The following is a 10,681-nucleotide window of genomic DNA, read 5'->3' as shown; positions in this document are numbered from 1 at the left end:
GCTGATGAAAGCAGCCGGGGGGGAGGCTGTACCCTGCAAGGCCACAGGGGCGAAGCTTCGCAAGACCATGGGAGCCCACCTCTTGCATCAGCGTGATCTGGATGTGAGACATGGAGTAAAAGGAGATCATTTTGGATCTTTAAGATTTGAGTGCCCCGCTGGATTTTGGACTTTCATGTGGCCTGTAGCCCCTGTGTTTCACCCAATTTCTCCTATTTGGAATGGCTGCATTTATCCAATGCCTGTACCCAAATCGTGTCTAGGAAGTAACTAACTTGGTTTTGATTTTACAGGCTCGTAGGTGGAAAGGACTTGCCTTGTCTCAGATGAGACTTTGGACTATGGACTTTTGAGTTAATGCTGAAATGAGTTAAGACTTTGAAGGACTGTTGGGAAGGCATGATTGTGTTTTGAAATATGAGGGCATGAGATTTGGGAGGGGTCAAGTTGGAATGATATGGTTTGGCTCTGTGGCCCCGCCTAATTCTCATCTTAAATTGTACTCCCATAATTCCCACATGTTGTGGGAGGGACTTGGTGGGAGATAATTAAATCATGCGGTAGTTTCCCCCATACTGTTCTCATGGTAGTGAATAAGTCTCACGATATCTGATGGTTTAAGGGGAAACCCATTTTGCTTGGGTCTCATTCTCCCTCTTGCTGCCACCATGTGAGATGTGCCTTTTACCATCCACCATGATAGTGAGGCCTCCTCAGCCACGTGGAACTGTGAGTCCATTAAACCTCTTTGTTATGTAAATTGCCCAGACTTGGATATGACTTTATCAGCAATGCGAAAACGAGCTAATATAGTTTCATATTTTAGCAACATTCTATATCTACAACTAAGTAAGTCTTTCTGTGAAAGTCAAATATTCCTATAAAGAAGGTGGCTAAATCAATGCTATTTAGAAATCCTAAACAAATCACTGTCAGGGGAAATTACTTTTTAGGCTAAGTGATTTTCAAATAATGATTTCTTTATAATGAAAACTAATAAGCTTTTTACCGCAGAGTATGATTGCTTCTAAATTGCTGAATGGATAATAAGCATTTTCATTTGTTTTTTAAAAATATATCTGTGAGTTCATATTTCTTTGAAAACATGTGTGGAAGTCCTAATTCCCTTCAACATAACCCCAAATGACATCACAGGTACTGATGACACTGTTCTTCTTTGGCTAGATCACTTCATGCCCTTGCAGATTGATAACGATCACCATAGGGAATAGAATTCTGTTGTTCAAACTGAAAAGCAAAATGTAGAAAGTAAAAATAAATAAGGAAAACAGCCCCAGCAGTAATGATTAAGTTTGGCAATGGAAATGTGCTGTCCTCAGACTCTAAATACATGTTATATAAGTATATTACACTGCCAAAAGATTGCTACAAGGCACATGGAGTTACACTGAAAATCTAAGGACGTTAGCACTGACTGTTCCAATGCACTAGGGGATGGATTAGCATCGCTGTTGATGTGTACGATTATGAAATTGTTTCAGTGAGAATGAGATCTGGAGACGTAATTTAAGAAATAATTTTAATTGTTTTCAATGAGTAGTTTATCATTATTATTGTTACTGTTATTATGAAAATATTCAGTTGTTACTGACAGTTTTTTTTTTCTCTTAGAAATAGATGTATATTGATATAGATGGCTATGTCCTAACTGTGCTGGTAAATATCAGGGCCACATCTTGCCAGAATGCAAATCTTGCTTGGTTTTTGGTTCCGTGACTATGAAAAGGAAGTAGATTGGATCTACAGCTCTAAGTGCAGATGGAACATATTAACTGCTAGAAATGTCTACTTCTGTATTCCATGTATTTCTGAGACTTTTTTATTCATCTCAAGATATATTTGTGCTGCCACTTGATTTGTTTTTACCCTAGTGTTGCTGAATTCTTGAATTTCTAGTCTTTGAATATGCATAGAAAAAATTACTGCTCTGGTGGGCTCAGATCATTTGTTCTCTTACAAATGGAGCGTGGCTATGCAGAAAGTACGGTCCATGGATTCTACATATTGAAGCATCCAGTGGGGAAGACAGAGTGTTTTACTTCTCTTTGTGGGTACACATCTTGCTCTTTTCACCTCCAAATATCTTGATAAAATAATATATTAGAACATACTGTAGAACTGCTGATTTCCTAATCTGCAATATATAAATTTAACATTTTTTTAAAAATAGTTAATTTATGACTTATTTATAGTTATCCAAGATTGATGTTCAGTGATTCTTTTTTCAGATTTTTAATGCTTTGAAGTCAGTTATTTCAAGACTATTCTAGAATAATTGGAATGGAAATGAATTAGATGGTTCTGTGTCAAGTTTAATATTCAATATATTCCAAGATGATTCCTTGTGCATTTTTGAAATCTGATAAAAACGTTTCTATTCTTGGTCCTTTGGCACCACTTTTTTTCAGTACATTTTTAGTTTGTTTTTAAGTTGATGGTTAGCATGAGTAACAGAGGAACAGCATTCCCCCTTAGAACCTGGGTCACCTTAGGAAAAATCATGGGTAAGTCTGGAAGTCGTAAATCATCACCCTTACTTTCACATTACAAAAGCATATCTCTTTACTATGTAAATTTTCACTTTTTGACACCAAGACCAGTCCAATGGTTATATACATATAAATATATAAACACATAACTGTGTTTTACTTAATCCAGAAATTTCCATAAGCAAACATGTTCCACAGAAATAGTTTTTGAGGGAAAGGAAACATTTCAAGTTATCTAAAAATAATTTACCCCCTGCATTTTTCTAGACAGAAATTAATGATAGTAATGCCTGTTACCATCTGCTTTATAGATCCTTCAGTGATCTAATTTTAAAGAAAAATAAATACACTTACCACTGAAAAAATCATATTTTTAACACACATTTTTCTTTCTATCCATTAGGAGGTTTAAAATTTCTAAGATAAAATAAGAAGCTCATTTTTCTTAACCAGGTCATTAAGAAAATATGAAGAAAAACAAGACAAGACACAAATATTGTTTCATTATATGAACCTATCACAATAATTTGTTTTAGCATTTTTTACATATACTTATTAATATTCAACTATGGTTAAGACATGAATCGTGTACTTCGATGAATCAAAGATGACTGATTGATTTCCTTACTTAGATGAATCCTAGTTATTTTGAAACTTGTTTAGATAAAAATAATTTTCCAGTGAGACGATTTTATAAGTATCGCACAAGTTGGTTGAACCTCAGTTAACTACTCTTTTGACTTTAATTTTAGAAAATGGACAGTAGTTGATGCCAAAAATGATTCTGTTCATGATTATCTGGTATGAACCTCAACAAATTAAAATTGATGAGATTTATAGAATGTAACTAAGTCGAGATTCTAGAGGGGGAATCAAACTCCTCTTGATTGCATATGATTCTGTATGTCCTTAATTAACGTGATTAGCAACACTGGTTTGAATAGAACCTCCCTGTGCCTCCTCTTTGAGCTCTTCCAGCCACATCATCCACACTGTGCTCTGTGTATCCAATCACCTGTCAGACTGTATCCACTCTTCCCTCTCTGTGCACCTTCACTTTCTGCACATAATAAACCCTCTTTCTGGAATGTGCGTTTTCTGTTTTCATCTCTTCACTGTAAAACTACTGTCTCCATTAAGTCTTTGCTTATTTATTTTAATTTAGTTCTGTTTAATCCAGTATTCCATGTCTTGCACAGAATCTTGCACAAAACCGATTGGCTTTTCCCAATTAGTTGGGATTTCTCTCTCCATAGACTTCCTGTATCAGTTGATTCATTTTGATTTATATTTATAATATAATGGACCGTGTTTTAGTTGTTTGTACACACAAAAGAAATGTGTTTAGTCCATCTTTATATTTTCTATAATGGTTACTGTATCTTGCTGACTTTTTAGCAATATGTCTTTAGTTTCTAAGTACATTCCACACATAGCTTTCATTTATAGATATTTAAATTGCTGATTGGAGCATATGTTGCCTCAGATAAATTATTGTTTGTTAAATGGATATAATAAAAGTCCCAACAGTCAGTGACAATCCTACCTTTTGTTGTCATGCTTAGAGGATGTTACTGTCAACTTCAAAGAATATCTGGAACGCCTTATTTACATTTCCCACACTCTATCGACTGAAAGATTTTTGTATCTCACCAGGTCTCATGACATGTTTTAGAAACTCCTTTTCTAAAAGCCATCTGTCTTACAATTTAGTATTTCTAAATTCTTGCAATGGTCACCTAAGGATCACTATAATTATATATAAAAATTTAGAAATGCAATTTTAGAAATAAACTAAATATAAAATATAACTAAGGATAGCTATAATTATATAGTTATATAACTAAGGATCACTGTATATAATCTAAGGATCACTATAATTATATATGAAAATTTAGAAATATAATTTTAGAAATATAACTAAATATAATTTTAGAAATGTAACTAAATGTAAAAATTTAGAAATATAACTTTAATGCCGTGTATATTTAGAAGTATAGTTATGTTTCTAAATTCTCACAGTGGTAATCTAAGGATCACTCTATATATGTATAATTGATATATACACTATCAATATCTATATTATATACACACCATGTACATACATTATACATACTGTATAACTATATACACTATAATTATGTAATTATAGAGAGTCTGTAATTTTGTTCATCTGCTAGTACTTTGCATCTTCCTTGTTATGATTCCATAACAACAAAAAACCATGAGACTTCCCAAACTCACTACGCTCTTCCAAGCTTCATCATCTAGAAACATGTTATTCTCTGCCTCTGGATATTCCCTCCCCCACTTAGTCATCTGGCAATTTTCCATTATTTTTGTTTGTTTGTTTAGTGTTATCTCAAATGTTACCCCTGTGTAGAGATTTACTCAACTCTCTCATTAGGACAAGAGTGTTTTCCTCTGCTTAACTACACATTGTAAGATATTATTACTTTATTTTTCAATTGTTGGATTGCAGTTGTGGAAATTGTTTGCCCTTCTATAAGCTCCCCTTTTGCATCACATCTTCAAATTTTGGGAAATACATATATATATATATGTACATATATATATAATATTTGAATAAATTTATAAATAGATCACTGTATTACACAGAATGCTGGATTACATATATTTTTTTCTTTCTGAAGAAAGTATTCAAATTTTTGATGTTAAATTTCAGAATTTATTGATTATATTTTTTAAAAAATATCCTTTCATTTGAGATCATAGAGAAAACACAAGTCATTCAACTCCCAAAATAGTGTCTAACCCAAGTTATTCATGAGCATTTTAACTTTATCTCACAATCAAAAAGAGTAGAATTTGCTTCCAGTCTCTCGTTGAAATGGCAGTGCTCTGTGGAAGTCACAGATTATGGTTTTTCATGTCATGTGTACATCTAGCTGCAAAGAAGCCTACAAAATGTAGTCTCTAACTTTATTGAGATTTTATTACAAATATTAAGAAAAGGAAAAATGGACATTGGAGAAAATTAGCAATAACTGCCACAGGGAGCAAATATTAGCATTTTCACATTTTGTTTTTAGAGTGGTTGCATACTTAATCTCTGATAATTCTCATTCTGAAAAAGGATCAGCTTAAATTTGGTGTATATTTTATCAATTCTTTATTCATAAGACTAAAACATCCTAACATTCCAAACACTTACCTAATGTAACTCTAAAATGCTTTAAATTATTATGTTAACTTTAACATTGATTTTTAATTCCAACTTAGTTTCTTTGATTTTTTTTCTTTCTTTGGAAATTTCTACACTCCTAGCTAATGCTTTGATTTTACTCACCATCTTGTATAATGGGTTGTATAGAAGGCTACAATTCCTGAAGGAAAAAAGACTAATTGTGCATTATTGATATTAGTTGTATAACTAATAAAATCAAAGCTTATCAGATGGGTCAAAAGTTTGGGGAAAAAAGCTAATTAAATGTACAAATAACGTATCCTCCAATTTACCATTGTTAGATATACTCAGTTGGTCTAAACCCCTGCTCATCTCTTCTTGACACATAGTTACAGCGATGATATTTCAGCATCTGCTGTAACAAATGATGCCATAAATCTGGAGTCAAGTTGCCTGCATTCAAATCCTGACACTGTTAAAAGCTTTGTGACATTCAGAAACTTACTCAACTTCTTTCTCATGTTTATGTGTGTATGTATGTTTTGACCTGTCAAATGGAACTAAAACAATAATTCTATGGTCCCATTCATATGAAACATCCAGCATAGGCAAATCTATAAAGACAGGAAGTAGATTTGTGGTTGCTTAGGGATGGATGCCATGGTGAGCTCGGGTTAGGGGTGGGAAGAGGGGTTGATACATATAAGTTACATAGTTTTTTTTGTTGTTGTTGTTGCAGGTGGAAATCCTATTCTAGCATTAATTTTGATGATAATACACCTACCTCTGAATTTACTAAAAACATTGCATTGAACACTTCAAATGGTTGAATTGTATGGTATGTGCACTATTTCTCAATATATAGCTGTTAAAAAACAAATATGTTTGTTTCTCATCTTATTATGCCTCTTATATCAATTTCATTGCAGGAGGAACATTTGCTCTTGATGAACAGTCTCACTGCTCCTCCTGGACGTGACCTGTTGACTCCCGCAGCTGTCCCCATTGGTGCTTTCTGTCTTACATTTATTGCGGATACTCACTTTGTAAATCTTCACGTCCAATTTCTAAGATGTTATTTCTGTTCTGTTTTGTTCCAACTCAACTATATTTTCATTTCTTGGTAACGTGCCAATCATATAGTTACTTGATTAAGGTACTGGATCAATTTGTTCAATATCTCAGTCCTCATGTACAGCTTACTGAAGAGTGTGAGGGACAGAATTGGAGTTCCCTTGTAACGTGAGGGTGGTCGGGGAATAGGAGGTCCATAGATTCTAATACATACATATCAAGTGTTATCTCTACCCATTAAACTAGGAATTTCATGTGCATTTACTTTTATTGATATTCTTAGGCACTATTGAAAGAGCTTATATAACGTTTTTAAGGTATTATAAAGTATAAAGAATATATTATCAAATCATATTTGTTATTTTCCAAATCTTCAACTTTAGGTTTTAAGCTAAAAATAAATTATAAAATTGGTTAGGAGAAAAAAAATTCTAATTTGTTTGTTCCAACATTGGAAAGTTACTAAAAATTATTAAATAGTTCCTTATCTGGCTGCATAAAATAAGATTTTCTTGCTAGTTCAGGAAATGGTAATGAATGTATAATACTTTAGTTGGTTTGAACCCATACATATCATTGCGTAGTTATTTTCTCTTTGGCTAAATTTACTCAATTTTATTCATTCATTTAGTTATTCATTTATTCAATCAGTCAGTTCATAAATGACTATTAAGTTTTGAATATGTGCAAAGCACTCTGATACGTGTGAATAGATCAAGGCCGCTGTGCTTGAGCTTGAGGGATGAATAATTAGTGAAAGCAATGTGGTAAATTCTAAGATAGAATTTTGCATTAAGTAAAAGAAAGAAGGACTTGTCATTTTCTCAGGCATCCAGTAAGATTCCACAGTGCAATTTCCAAAAATGCAAGTTAGTTCAGTGTGGTCGTTGATTCTGATGTCAACTCGACTGGATTAAGGGATACACAGATAACTGGTAAAATATCATTTATTCTCAATTATTGCAATAGTTATTCTAAATGTTTCAGCAGGCAGTGAGCCTGTTCATCATTTGCTGAAAGGGAAACTTTGTTGGTTTGGCATTTGATTAGAATGATTAAACTGCCCTGGGCGTGTCTGTGAAGATATTTCTGGAGGTGATCTCAGTGGGGAAGCTAGTAGTCTGAGTGGAGAAGAACTGCTCTCAATGTGGGCTGGTGCCATGTGATTGGATGGGAACCTGGATGGAACAAAAAAAAAAAAAAGAAGGAAGAGTGAATTCTTTTTTACTGATACACTGATAAACAACAGTTGCACATATTTATGGAGTACACGTAATATTTTAATACAAGCATATAATGTGTAATGATCAAATCAGGGTAATTGGGGTATCCATCACCTCAAGCATTTATCATTTCTTTGAATTTGGAACATTCTAATTCCATTCCTCTACTTATTTTGAAATATATAATAAATCGTTGATGACTGTAGTCACTCTGTTGTGCTACTAACTGTATTTTCATGCCTGTTAACAATCGCTCTATATTGTCTCCACCTCCTCACTACCCTTCCCAGGCTCTTGTAACCATCACTCTAAGCTCTGTCTCCATGAGATAAAGTTATTTAGCTCACACAAGTGAACGAAAACATGTGACATTTGTCTTTCTGTGCCTGGCTTATTTCACTTAACATAATGTCCTCCAGTTCCTCAATGTTGTTGCAAATGACAGATTTTCTTAACTTTTATGGCTGAATATTATTCCTTTGTGTATATATACTACATTCTCTTTATCCATTCGTCTGTTGATGGACGCTTAAGTTGATCCCATATCCTGGCTATTGTGAATAGTGCTGAAATAAACAGAGGAGGGCAGATTTTTTTTGATATACCAATTTTCTTTGTTTTGGGTATATGCCCAGCAGTGGGATTGCTGGGTTATATACTAGTTCTATTTTTAGTTTTTTGAGGAACGTCCATACTGTCCTTCATAGTGACTGTACTACTGTGGTGGTACACCAACTATTTTGTGTTTACGTTCCCACCAACAGCATCTGAAGTCTCCTCTTCCTCCACATTCTCACCAGCATCCATTATTGCCTGTCTTTTTGATAAAAGACATTTTAAACTGGGGCGAGATGACAAAAGTTTCTTGAGTAAAACCTCAGAAGCACCAGGCACCCAAAGCAAAAATGGACAAATGGGATTCCATCAAGCTGAAAAACTTCTGTACAGCAAATAATCAACAAAGTGAAGAGACAACCCACAGCATGGGAGAAGATATTTGCAAACTACTCACTTGACAAGGGAATAATAGCCAAAATATATAAAGAACATAATCACCTTTATAGCAAGAAAAATAATAATTTGATTAAAAATGGCAAAAGATATGAATAGACTTTTCTAAAAAGAAGACATACAAATGGCCAACACGTATATAAAAAATGCTAAACATCTCTAATCATCGAAGAAATCAAAACCACAGTAAGATATCACCTCACTCCAGGAAAGTGAACTCTTTTTATCTTTCTTCTGGAGCCAGAACACCCTTCTTCTCCTAGCCCTTGGATATCAGAACCTCAGGTTCTCCAGATTTTGGATTCCAGGTCTCTCTCCAGGGACCAACTGCTCCCAACCCAGCTCCACTCTCTCAAGCCTTCAGCCTTTAATTCCATCTGCTCCCTTAGTTCTGAAGCCTTTGGAGTTGGACTCAGCCACACTCCTGGCTTCTTTGTCTCCAGTTTGTAGACGACCTAATGTGGGACTTCTCAGCTTCCATCATGCTATGGGGCAGTTCCCCTAATAAATCCCCTCCTATATATGTCTCTATGTATATATCCTGTCAACTCTGTTTCTCTGGAGAACCCTGACTACACCATTCAGTATAATCCCATCTATATTGAGTGCATACCGTTTCTGTCAGACCATGTTAGGTCTTAAAGACAACACAGGCTCACTGCCTTCCGGGAGCTCACAGATTAATAGGGAGACAAATCTTTGGCCTTCCCTGTGGTACCATAACTGTGGGAATGTTAACAAGGCCTAAGCGGAATACGAAGAAGAAATAAATAAATTGATAGTTGTCTTCTTGATGACAGAAATGTTTTATTGGACTTTGAGGATTGAGTGGTTCTCTAAAGTGTCATGGCAATTTTGTAGCATAATCCAGTCAAAGGGAATAACATGCATGAAGGCATATCCACAAAGAGGAATTGACAAACCTTCTGTTTAACATGATAGCCATAGAAAGTGAACAAGAAGATTCACAAAGGAGGGGACTAGGGAATTGCACAAGGGATATGTATTAGTCCTTTCTCACGCTGTTAATAAAGATGTACCTGAGACTGGGTAATTTAAAAGGAAATAGGTTTAATGGACTCACAGTTCCACATGGCTGGGGAGGCCTCACAGTCATGGTGGAAGGTGAACGAGGAGCAAAGTCACATCTTACATGGCGGCAGGCAAGAGAGCTTGTGTAGGGGAACTCCCCTTTATAAAACCATCAGATCTCATGAGACTTACTCACTATCATAAGAACAGCACATGAAAGACCCACCCCCATGATTCAGTTACCTCCCACCAGGTCCCTGCCACAACAAGGTGAGACTTGGGCGGGGACACAGCCAAACCATATCAGGATAGAAAAAAAGATATATTTAAAATGTAATTAGTGTATTTGACCAAATCTAGGAAAGACTTGAGAATCATTAAAATGTTTTAGAAAATTTATACCATGTAATGTGATTCAGTTTAATTGCTAATATTATAAAAATGAGAGAATGAATTGAATTTGTAGTTTTTCAGATAAAATATTTTGAGATTATGTATTAGTATAGTTACATGAGGGCATGGAGAAGAAAATGCAGAGTTTGAAAAATTGCTTTTAAAAAATAGAATGGATACAATGTGATGACTAATTGAACTTTGTGAATGAGGTATTTATGTTACTTATTTACCTTGGTAAACTGAGTTAGTGATTACTTTTATCAGAACTGTACTAAATGGTGAGTAGT

At 34.5% G+C, this 10,681-nt stretch overlaps 1 long non-coding RNA gene across 1 annotated transcript; it reads left to right on the top strand.

Annotated features, from left to right (window-relative positions):
- Positions 1–662: 662 nt before the first annotated feature.
- Positions 663–10,296, top strand: LOC129528324 (uncharacterized). The gene is made up of 3 exons (XR_008673564.1): positions 663–729; positions 6,398–6,496; positions 6,588–10,296. It is a non-coding gene; the product is annotated as an uncharacterized lncRNA (long non-coding RNA).
- Positions 10,297–10,681: the final 385 nt, after the last annotated feature.

Source organism: Gorilla gorilla, chromosome 17, assembly GCF_029281585.2.
Source record: "Gorilla gorilla gorilla isolate KB3781 chromosome 17, NHGRI_mGorGor1-v2.1_pri, whole genome shotgun sequence".
In the NCBI taxonomy this organism is placed as follows: Eukaryota; Metazoa; Chordata; class Mammalia; order Primates; family Hominidae; genus Gorilla; species Gorilla gorilla.
Note: the sequence above shows the minus strand (reverse complement) of the source record. Positions and strands in the feature narration are given on the sequence as shown.